The sequence below is a fragment of the Manis pentadactyla genome, chromosome 10 (genome assembly GCF_030020395.1).
Source record: "Manis pentadactyla isolate mManPen7 chromosome 10, mManPen7.hap1, whole genome shotgun sequence".
In the NCBI taxonomy this organism is placed as follows: Eukaryota; Metazoa; Chordata; class Mammalia; order Pholidota; family Manidae; genus Manis; species Manis pentadactyla.
In genome coordinates, this window is record NC_080028.1 from 1,039,404 (window position 1) to 1,051,632 (window position 12,229).

The window sequence follows — 12,229 nt, forward strand, 5'->3', positions numbered from 1 at the left end:
CGGGGGCTCTCTGTCCCCCACAGCTCTGCTGGCTATGAGGACGGCTGGCTTCCTGATGTACCCGCCGCAGGATGTGGGGCTGGGGCCTCTGAGGCAGCCCCGTGGTGCCTGCGCGGTGCAGAGGCCCTCCTGGTGTTCTCTGCCCCAGGTGGTTTTGACTCGGTGCTCACCGCAGAACAGCTGCCCACCCAGCCCAGGGCGCAGGGCAGGCTCCACTGGGGCCTGAATCGGTCACAGACAGTGTGAACCAGCAGCCAGTCGGGTGTTGGGGGCTGCCACCTTGGCATGTGTCTGCGCAGCATGTTCGCCCCGAGGGCAGAAGCCAGGGCGGCAGGGACGGAGTCCCCCCTGCGCTTCTTCCCCCGATGGTGGGGAAGGGTGAGGCCCAGGCGGGCTGAGGCCGTGGGGCCAGATAGGTCCTGGGGGAGGTCCCAGCCCCTGACGATCCCTTACAGATTTGCAGCCACACACATGCACACACAGAAGAGTGCCTGCCTGCCTCCCTCCCACCTTCCCTCCCTTCTCCCCCTGCCTCCCTTGGCCAGGGCAGTGCCCCTCACAGCTCCCTGGGTTGGTGGACGGGCCCCACGGCTCGCCCTCACTTCCGGGTCGCAGCCCTCCGCCAGAGCTTCCCGCGGCCATGGTCTGTGCGCCCCCACTGGCCTGCCCTTGGATGCTGGCTCCATCACCCCTCGGCTCCTGGCTACAGCCCACGCTGCAGCCGTGGGGAATCCGGAGGGCACTTGCTGGCAGTCTGCCTCTCAGGAGGCCCGCGTTTCCCCTGGAGCTGTGCCTGCTGGCCGCCTGCATCCTTCCACCCCCGGGGCGGTGAGGCTGGTGCGTCTGTTTTCCCCTGCACTCCTGTTTGTTTTCTGCCGGCAGGGTGGGCTGCACGAGCTCCCCCTCTATTTCTAGATTTCAGGAGACGGAGATCCTTTCTTGGCGCTTTAGCCTTCCCCCGGGTGCGTGTGTGCTATCTGCCTCAGGCGCTCCGTGTGTGCATGTGTGAGAGGTGGCCATGGTGTGTCCGGACATGTTCTCAGCTGTACCTCGTCAGCATGGTCAACATCGCAGAGCAAGGGCGCTGGGACAAAGGTGTGGGGATCGGGAGCAGTGGCGCCCCCTTCCCTGCCCCTGGACCCGAGGGGCCCGTGCCCCCTGCCCCCTCACTTGCACACCCCAGACGCTCCATCAGAAAGGGCTTGGGGGTCAGATTGTCCGCAGGAGCGACTGACACACCCTCCTGTCTCCGGAGTCTGGACTGGTCTGGCCCCCCGCTTGGATGGCCCTCCTCCTCCGCCCTCCCAGCGCCTTCAGACACGTGCTCTCATTTCCAAACAGCTGGTGTCGTGAAGGGCCCCGTCTTCAAATCCTGTTGGGACCACAGTGCCTTCGGATGTCGGCTGCACACGCCACCCTACATACGCCGGCCCTGTGCGGAGGAGGTGTCTTAGCTGTGTTTCACCCCGCATCTCCCAGCCTTGTCTAATTGTGGTCCCCTATCTGGCAGCAGCTGGTGGTGGTGTGGCCGCACGGTCAGTGGGTTCACCTGGGCAGCCCACCGTCCGGGACACCTTGCGGGCGGGGAACGTGCAGGCCCAAGCTGCAGCCCATGTGCACACGGGGAAACAGCGGGCAAGGTTTAGCTACATCCGGGGACCCATCTGCAGGCCTGGGGGGGCCTGTGACCCCGTAAGTGCAGGCTGTGCTGGGCGGGCTCCATCCACATCATGGCCATGAAGGAGCAGCAGCTGGGCAGGCCTCTGAGTGGTCAGGAAGCATCCAGCCCACAGTTACCATCACCTGCTGCAAGCCGGGTGGGTGCCTTGCAAGGTGGCAGGGAGAGAAAGGAGCTCGCTGCCCTGTTACCACCGCCACCGCCACCTCCTCCTCCCCATTTTCCCATCATTTGGCTCCTTCTCTGGGGCCAGGGCCGGCCGAGTTCGGGGTTACGTGAGCCTCAGTTCTCTCCGCCAGGTGCTCGCCCTCACCCTCACGTCTGGGAGGTTTCTTCTGAGGCTCTGGGCGTGGGGTGCCCGTCTGCTGCTGATCTGGGTCCCTGCTGGCTCTGCTGTCTAGCTCCAGCCGTGGCACGCTGCAGGCCTCTGTGCCCACCCCTCCCTGGCTGGCCTGGCCCACGGCCCTGACCCAGTGGGCACCCTGTGGTGGCATCAGAGGGGCAAGCCCGAGGGCTCGCAGATCGAGAAGGGGTCCCGGGCCCCTCACTGGCGCGCCCCCGACCTCAGCGGGGTTTCTGCCGGTTTGAGTGGAGGAGGCGGCGGCTCTGGGCCCTCTGCCCTCCCCTGCTGCTGCCGAGCTGTTAGAATCATGAAGCCGGGAGCCGGCCCCACGCGCGTTTCCACCGTCTTGTTGAGAAGAGCAGCCGGTCCAAAAAGTGACTCAGAAACCTTAGAGGCAAAGCAAAGTGGGATGTGGAGGACGTGCCACATTTGTGGAACTTTTCCCTCTTGATTGTTGGATGTGGGTATTCTGTTAAAATTAACAGAGGCGTGGGCAGCTCGCATCTGCTAACAGCAGAGAAGGGAGTCACAGAAGAGCAGTGTGCCAGGCACTCGCCGTCCTTCCTGGGCCACTGGCTTCTGCATCAGCCACGCTAACAGCCCCGCGCTGCCCAGTTGAGTTCAGTGCATCATGGATTAATCAGACGTGGCAGTCGTCAGGTGCCCAGGCCTGGGGACAGCTTGCCACCCAAAATGATCTGATTACCCAGACATCTTCATGCTGCCAGCGGCCAAGTCTGCCCCAAATGGCAGACCCGAACTCCAGGACCCTCGGCCAGTGGCCCCCAGAGGGACTCTGCAGCCTGGGGACCAAGGAGGCCAAGCACCCGGGGATCAGCTGCTTCTGCTCAGGAAAGGAGGCAGTTTGGGACAAGGGGCGCCCTTGTGAAGCGATGAGCCAGGATCTCTTATGTTGGGGTGTGGGGATTTGGGGGGTGAGGCCCAGGCTGTCGTCAAATTCTCAGGCATCAAAAGAGAAATCTGCAGGGTGGGGGGTGGGGGCCACTCAGGGACGGCGGAAGGGGGCTGACATTAGGGGCTGTCATCCTGGCTTCCCTGATCTCACGATTATTTTCGTGTGAGCCTGAGCCAGTTGCTGGATCTGATGGCTGAGAGTGCCAGCTGGGCACGAGCTGGCCCCTCAGGGCCGAGAGCCGGGGGGCACCACGCAAAGGTCAGCTTCTGAGCACCGACCCGCCCCTGGTGAGTATGGGCTGCTGCCCGCGGAGGGTCCTCGTGGGAAGGTGAGGCGTGGAGACCCTGGGCTGGGGCCAGGCGGGGCCTCACCTGGCACTGAGCAGAAATCTGCTGCGGGCAGGCTCTGGCCCTGCTTGGGGGGAGGGCCCCAGGGCAAGCCAGGCCCCTGGGCTGAGCCTGGGTGCCCGGGGTCGGGCAGGTCTGGCCCCTTGCGCAGAAGCGGCAGGTCAGACCTGGGACACCCCCTTGGCAGTGAGCGAGCCATCGGGGTAAGGAGCCTGGTGGCAGAGGTGGGGCAGTGCCCGGCGGTCCCCGGCGTTTGCCTGACTGGGTGTTTTGGAACAGTGTTCCGTAGACCCCCTGCTGGCCCAGTCTGTGCTGAGGGGGTGCTTGTGTGCCGGCCACACCCACAGTGCATCACAGGCCAGGGAGGGGGTCCTTGCCACCCTGCAGCCCCTTCCTACTGGCGCCGTGCCCAGATCCTGGGGTGCAGACCCCCTGCAGTAACATGCTCAGGTCCCCCGACGCCCCTCCTCCATCCCTCACCTTCTGCTGGTGTGTCGGGGTTTGCTCTGGGAGCCGAGAGGCCCCCACCCCCTGCCTGCCCCCTGCCTCACCCTGACGGACCCTCTGGGCAATCTCTGCTAAGGGCCCGGGTGCCCCCGGGGGAGCGCTGGCTGCCGCCTGTGTCCCTCTGAATGGGAGGATGGGGCTTGCTTGCTCCCCTGATTCTGCTTTACCACATCTGGGTGGGCAGGTGGTCACTCCGCACAGCTGGGCAGCAGCAGCTCCCATGTTCCCAGCTCAGTGCCTCCTCAGGGTGTGGGGCTGGCTAGGAATTCCCACTCACCTGGGCCTTCAAGGCGCCCGAGGCCCAGTCTGAGGGGCCCTCTGCTACCTTCCCGACAGGTGTGCCATACCTGCAACCCCCACAGCCAGGAGTCTGAGTGCTGGCAGCATGTGCCCCAAAGATTCATCCAAATCCTCAACCCCCAGCTACCAGGTCCTCTGCATGTGGCCCAAGCTGGGAACGGGCCTTTCTAGACGTCACTCGTGGAGGAGTTTGGGAGGAGATTGCCCTGGATTGCTGGGCTCTGCGTCCGATGACCATGACCCCTTACAGGGGAAGGAGAGAGAGTTGATACACAGGGGGAAGGCGTGTGGGGACCAGGCAGAGCTGGGAGTTAGCAGCCACAGCCCGGAGGTGTCAGGGCTGCTGGGACCCCCAGGGCTGGGAGAGAGGGCCCCCCCTGACTGGGACTTGCTGCCTGCAGACCGTGGGAAGGATGTGTGCTGTTTGAGTGCCCAGGCTGTGGCTCGTCACCAGCCATGCCAGGGAATCCATGCAGCTGGGCCCCAGCTTACCTGGTGAGGGTGGACACTCACCCAAGGATGTGAATTCGTGGCCAGTCCCGGTCACTTCTGAACCCGTCCACAGGTCTCAGCTCTGCCCAATGACAGATCTGGAGCCAGTGTGGGGCGGGGAGGGAGCTGGTGGCCGGGGCACCGTGCCTGTGCACCAGGAGGGGGTTGATAAGGGATGGAAGGGGGTGCATTTGGGAGGACAGTGTGGGGTGTGGGACTGGACAGGAGCCATGTGGGTGGACAGCAGGGTGCCTGGGAGGGAGCAGGAGTCCAAGGGCGCAGCTCAAAGAGACTGGGGATCAATAAGAGGCAGGGGGCGGTGACACGCTGTTCTGGGAAGATGGCAGATTCCATGCACTGGCTGTGTCCTGCCCACGTGGTGGTGTTAGGAGGGGGCTTTGGGAGGTGATCTGGTGGGTGAGGTGTTGAGGTGGGGCCCGGCTCTCCCTGCCGTTTTAGGGGTGTCCAGCACCAGGACTGTGGTTTGCATTCATCCCACATATGTGTAGCCAAGAAGGATGTATTGTCCTTGTGTGGAAGTCGCTTTGATGTGTAGGCAGTGTGTCCAGGTGCAGCTCGTTCCTGAGCGTGTTCCAGGACCAGCTTGCTTGGTGCGTGGGGGGCAGCCCACCACAGCGAGTGTGCCAGCTGTGTCTCGCCCTGGATGTTTGAGGGGTTTCCAGTTTTGCTTGACTGCAAACCAGGCAGGAATATGTGTCCCACCTGCAGGGTCTCTCTGGATTGTCATCTCAGCACACGTGTGCCTGGGGGTCTCGCAGGACTCTGCCGCAGCAGGTCTGGGGTGGGGCCTGAGTCTGCGTGTCCCAGGGATGCTTTTGCTGTTGCCCTGGGGCCACACCTGGCCGGGCAGAGCTCTGGGGTCAATATCGAGGAGCCGGGAGACGGGGCTGGAGGGAGGCGTGCTTTCAAACAGTGTCCCTGCACACCGACTAGGATCCAAAACCTGAGGAGCGTGTCCTGATCTGATTAGTGTTGAACATTATTTATGCCTTTTTTTTTTTTTATCATCTGTTGGTAAGATTGTTGAGACCCTCTCTTCCAGTTTACTGATGTAGTGAATTATACTGACCAGTGCCAGATGTGGGACCGTTTCATCATTCCTGGGACAAAGCTTCTTTGGCTGTGACAGATATTAAAAAAGTACTAATTGTTTACATTAATATATGTTTATATTTATGAATAATTCGATTTGCTAATAATTTATGTAGCATATGTCCAGCACCTGGCCTCCCTTCCTGATGAGAATTTCCTTTATTTCTCCATGTTTTGCTATACTTCACATGTTTTTCCCTCTTTTTATCTTTGGCTTTTAGAACTTTGCCCGTAATGTGTCTAGAGCTGTTGGTGTTCTAGTTTATCCAGTTTGGGGGTTGTTGAACTTCTTGCCTCTGTATTTTCCTGACATTTTACACCAAATTTTTGAAGTTTTTGGCCATTAGGCATATCTGGCAAATGTCTGTACCTGCCCCCCTCCCCTGCCCTTCTCCTGGGCTTCCAGTCGTGCACATGTGCCATCACTTGATAGTGCCCCACGGATCTCAGAAGTTCATTGATTTTTCTTCAGTCTATTTTGTTCCCTGCATTTTGGGTCAGGCAGTTTCTGTTGTTCTGTCCTCAAGTTTACAATTCCTTTTTTGGCCACCTCCAAACAGACATCATAGCTGTGTAGTCACCTGTTCTAGAATTGCCATTTTCTGTAGTTTCTATTTGCCTATGGAGATTTTCTGTTTATTCATTAGTTTATTTCCCTGTACTTCTTTACATATATTTTATTTTTATTCTTTGAGTACATCTTCATTTCTTGAACATGTTCATAACAGTTGATTTGATATATTTTTTTGCTAAATCCAGTACTTGGGTCCACTGGGAGTCAGTTTATGTTGACTGCCTTTTCTCCTGATCATGGGTCTACATTTCCTGTTTCTTTGCATGTCTAACAGCTTAAACACTGGACATTGTAGACAGTGTATTTTAGTGGCTCTGGGTTTCTTGTGTTCGGGGTATTTTTGCTTCTGTCCCCGTGGGCAGTCCCGCCTCTGGGTCTGCACTACACGCACTTGATGCCCCTCACCTGCACCGCGTGGGAGTTCCTGTCCGCCATGCTGCATGGCCTCCAAGGCTGCTTTTCCCAGCCTGGCTCCCTGAGCGTCTCCCTGTGCATTCACGATCTGGTGGTCGGCAGAGATGGGACTCCCTCTAGGCCTCCGTGTTTTGGGGGTCTGTCTCAGCGTGGCCTTTTCTCTGGGCTCTTCCTGCTTTTCCATCAGACCTCTGGAGTCCTGCAGGCCATTGGCTGCAGGTGCGGGCGGCTCACCCTCAGGGTCTGGCTCTCGGTCCTCCACTCCCCCCCGCCCGGGTTCTCCTCCTCGTTTCCTGCGCTTTGCCCGGCGCCGAGCGCCTGTCTCTGGTACTTTGAGCCCGTAGGCCGTGGCTCTTCTCCAGCTCTTCCCAGAGCGAGCAGTGGGGGTGAGCAGGTGTGTGTCTGGGCCAAGAGCACCTGCTTGGGGCTCTTACCCCGTCAGGCTGACCCTCCTGAGCTCTGCCTGCTGCGGGTGCTCCCCAGTGTTCCCTGTGCTCACGACTGGGGTGCCTGAGAAGTGTCTTTTCCCCTTACCTGGCTGCCATTATTGTGAGCCATTCCCAACATTGTGTTTTGGTTTTGGTGGGGCAAGTCCTCTTCATGTTTTTCAAAGTAGTCTGAACCGCTTTAGTGTTTTATCAGATTCACATGCATTCTTGTCTGGAGCTCCTTAGCGTGAAGACATTAACGCGACCTCCCTGTTCCAGGAAGGTTCCTTGTGCCAAGTAAGCCCACACGTGTTCCCTTTGGGTCCTGCAGAAGGTCTCTGAGGACCCAGAGCTGCTCCAGTGACGGACGGGATCCGGTTCTGCTTTAATGCAACTCAGTAGGGAACTGACTATTTGCACTGGGTTTTGTTTAATTTATCTTTGAGTGAAGAGTAGTGAGTCCATTTCCCATCACATCATCTAAGACGACTCCAAAGGTCCTCATCCTACCATCAGTTTCATCCTGAAGCAGCGTCTACTTACCAGCAGGAGCCCTGCACTCTTGGCTGAGTAAAGGCCGACCCTGAGACGTCTGGGCCGGTTCATCCATCGTGCTGGGCGAGGGCCACACGGGGAAAGGTGAATGGGGGCGAAGGACTGGGTCCATCTCAGCAAGCGCGTCACGACGCCTCGGGGCAGACATTTCTGTTTTCATTCAGTGTAGTGGATGGATGAGGGGAAGCTGGGGCTCCAGGGCCGGGATCCTCACTGGACTTGAACCACCCGATGAGGTGACTGGCCTGCTGCACACCCGTGGGCAGTAAGCTGTTACTGCCCTGAATAGCGAGCTCGGCCCAGTGCTCTGGGAAAGGCAGAGGCGCTAGCGCTCGACCGACTGCCGGGAGAGCAAGCCGGGGAATAAACCCTTTCGCCCCAAGAACGTTCTACTGTCATTTCTGCGGTCACACTGAATCCATGGCGAACTTGCCCGGGGCTGAAACCCACTGGCAAGACGATGGATATTTGTGATTTTCAGTTCTAACTACTCCATTTAGGATGTTTGCCTGGTAATGTCTTGCAGGGGTCAAGGCTGCCCTTTGCACGAAACCTCCTATTCTGCAAGGGTACAGGTGTCCCGGTGGAAGCCGACAATAAGTCAATAGATTACAGCCCCCTTTCCAGTAACTCCTGATAAGCCGTGTGCCTTTTGATTAGCCCCATCTTCTGGAAGGGGCAGCGGTGACAAGTAACCCTTCTGGGCCGCACCCCCTGGGATGGGTGAGAGCCATCCCCAGCCTGTGTGGTCCATTGGAGGCGTGTGGGTAGGAGCTGGTGGTTGGACCACGGGTAGGGACCATGCTGCCCCATCCCTGGTGGCCGATGAGGGGAGGGAGGCTTCTGGGAACAGGCGGGGCCATGGCCGGGGGCTCCGCTCTCCGTCCTCAGGCCGCCCTAACTGCTGGGAGGGCCCCGAGGAAAATGTGCAAGTCCCTGTGTCCGGGAGCGTGGGGAGGAGCGGGCACACGCTGTCTGCTGCACCCTTGTCCCTGTGCAGGGGCCAAACGCGTGTGGGGCAGGCGCGTCCCACCCCTCGGGAGGCCAGAGCCCATGGTGTTGTGTCGCCGCAGGGCCCACCCCGGGTGTGTCAGGGAGCAGCTGGCTGGCGACTGAGCCCATTTCAGACAGCACTTACCGGGGTCTTCCGTGACCCTGCCATGCCAGTCGGGATGGAGTCTGCCTGGGTTCCCGACCTGGAGAATGGCCTCTTCCTTCAACCTGTCGGTGGTTGTTCCTGGCAGGGGTCCATCCCAACGACACAGCAGTGGGCAGGGGTGGCCCCAGCAGGCTTCCGGTTTGCGTGGATGAGCCAGCAGTGCCCACAGGGAAGATGCCTCCACGTGGCCAGAGGGGTTCGGCGGGCTGAGCCCCGTGACCAGTGGGCAGCCGAGGCTGGGCTGGCAGCTGTGCTGTGAGACGGGGTGGGTGGCAGGTCCTTGGTGGGCTGGGCCCACTCATCTTCTCCTGCTGCTGGGAGTGAACATTAAGTCGTTTCCATTTTGCTCGTTTTTAAAAAAGCAACCTAGATTAATTACTAGTTTCATTAGATACTGAGTCAATACCAAGCAGATGTTGGCAGCATGTGGGGGGCAGACAGCTCGTGCATTGAAGATCGATGTGCTCTTCTCTGTCACAGTTGGACTGATGATTTTGTCAATGGGTTTCCCGATGCTGAGTCATGCCAGTCAGCATGCATCCCTTCGCGTGGCCTAGTCCTCTGCGGATAAAGTGAAGGTTCCTGTGGCCAGGATTCCCACCTAAGCCTGGTTGGCTGGGTCACTGCACACCTGTGGGCAATGCATCGTTATTGACTCTATACATATAAAGAGCCCTGCCTGGTGCTCTGGGCGACATGGCTGCAAGGCTGTGGGAGAGCAGAGGCTGGAGTGGTGGCAGCACTGAGGACAGAGACTGGGGCGGCTGTGCGGGCAGAGAGGTCAGAGGACGGCTGTGCGGGCAGGGAGGTCGGAGGGCGGCTGTGCGGGCAGAGAGGTCAGAGGATGGCTGTGTGGGCAGGGAGGTCGGAGGGTGGCTGTGCGGGCAGAGAGGTCAGAGGATGGCTGTGCGGGCAGGGAGGTCAGAGGGCGGCTGTGCGGGCAGGGAGGCCCAGAGGATGGCTGTGCGGGCAGGGAGGCCCAGAGGATGGCTGTGCGGGCAGAGAGGTCAGAGGATGGCTGTGCGGGCAGGGAGGCCCAGAGGATGGCTGTGCGGGCAGAGAGGTCAGAGGATGGCTGTGCGGGCAGAGAGGTCAGAGGACGGCTGTGCGGGCAGGGAGGTCGGAGGGTGGCTGTGCGGGCAGGGAGGCCCAGAGGATGGCTGTGCGGGCAGGGAGGTCGGAGGGCGGCTGTGCGGGCAGAGAGGTCGGAGGACGGCTGTGCGGGCAGGGAGGTCGGAGGGCGGCTGTGCGGGCAGAGAGGTCAGAGGACGGCTGTGCGGGCAGGGAGGTCGCAGGGCGGCTGTGCGGGCAGGGAGGCCCAGAGGACGGCTGTGCGGGCAGGGAGGTCGGAGGGCGGCTGTGCGGGCAGAGAGGCCCAGAGGATGGCTGTGTGGGCAGGGAGGCCCAGAGGACGGCTGTGCGGGCAGGGAGGTCGGAGGACGGCTGTGCGGGCAGAGAGGTCAGAGGACGGCTGTGCGGGCAGGGAGGTCGGAGGACGGCTGTGCGGGCAGGGAGGTCGGAGGGCGGCTGTGCGGGCAGGGAGGTCAGAGGACGGCTGTGCGGGCAGAGAGGTCAGAGGACGGCTGTGCGGGCAGGGAGGTCGGAGGGTGGCTGTGCGGGCAGGGAGGTCAGAGGACGGCTGTGCGGGCAGGGAGGTCGGAGGGCGGCTGTGTGGGCAGGGAGGTCGGAGGGTGGCTGTGTGGGCAGGGAGGTCGGAGGGCGGCTGTGCGGGCAGGGAGGCCCAGAGGACGGCTGTGCGGGCAGGGAGGTCGGAGGGCGGCTGTGTGGGCAGGGAGGCCCAGAGGACGGCTGTGCGGGCAGAGAGGTCGGAGGACGGCTGTGCGGGCAGGGAGGCCCAGAGGACGGCTGTGCGGGCAGGGAGGTCAGAGGATGGCTGTGCGGGCAGGGAGGCCCAGAGGACGGCTGTGCGGGCAGGGAGGTCAGAGGATGGCTGTGCGGGCAGGGAGGCCCAGAGGATGGCTGTGTGGGCAGGGAGGTCAGAGGACGGCTGTGCGGGCAGAGAGGTCGGAGGACGGCTGTGCGGGCAGGGAGGTCGCAGGGCGGCTGTGCTCCCTGGCATCATCTGGGATTATCCTGGTCCTGTTACCTCCTCCCTTTTCCTTCTCACAGAATCACAGGCTGTGAGTTTTCTCGGTCAGTGTGTTTGGATGGAAAGTGTCTGAGGGGAGTAGATGGGATTGGTTCATAATCAATAGTACATGTCGCATGGGGGACAGAGTAGGCTGTTAAATCAGTGGTTTGGGGCCAGTGGACCTATTCTCAGAAAATAAAAATAGTTATGGCTTTAAGCTCACACCCTTCTGGAAAGATTTGTATTTGAGCTGACCACAGCAAAAACTTGTAACTGTAGTAGAAAAAAGAGAGTATTTATATAACGTTGAATTAGGAGGGGCTCCCTAAGCCAGGCACAATACCTGGAACCCCAGGTATTTGTAGGAAAACATCGGCAGATGGAGCATGCAGACGTAACACAAATAAAACGTCTCATGATGACATCGTAACAACAAAAAAGAAAAGAACAGTTGGCGAGACGATTCACAGAACACATACGGACAATTTTCAGAGTGTTCAGTGTGTACAGACGATTCTCATACGCAGTGGAAGGAACGCTGACCCGCAGCTCATGAAGCAGTCCCGCTAAATCACGAAGTGGTGACAGTAAGGATGACAGCCATGCCCTGACAGGGACACGGGGAGGGCCGGGCAGGGGGCAGGTGGGTCACAGAGGACAGAGGAGTGGTGACTAACATTTGAAAAGACATTCAAATACATGGGCAATCAAGGAAATGTAAATTAAAAATGGGATTGTTTAGCCACAGATTGTGAAAAATGTTAACATTGGGACTTAAGAGATTTTTTCGGGCGTCTGGGGAGCAGGCCTGAGGGGCACCAGGGTTGGTCACCAGAAGCACTGTGCTCACAGTGCATGTTAGCTGAGAATACTGCATTTTATCTGCGGTGTTATCATCAGTGAATTAAAGTCCAATGCACTTGGGCAAAAACTGGTAGCGTTTTAAGTCAAAGAGCCCCGGACTCCCAGCTCTGCCGAGCCACTGCCATGATTTCGGATGTCGCAAAGCGTTTCCTCCAGATTCGGGACTGGCGGAGACCCTCACAGGCTGGGCCCCGGGTCCCAGGCGAAGTGGGAGGCAGTCAGTCTCTCTCGGCTCTGGGGGGAGGTGTGGCCCCCCGGGCAGCCCAGCGTGGAGGCAGCCACCCACCCGGCGGGCAGGTCCCCGGGAGAACGACGGCCATTCAGGCCCGCTCCTGACCTTCAGTTCCGTCAGGCCCCCGGCCCCCCCGGCCCCGCAAACACGGCGACACGCTCGCCGTTTTCTCACCGTGCCGTGGTGTCCGCCTTTCTGCATCGTCCGCTGAGGCT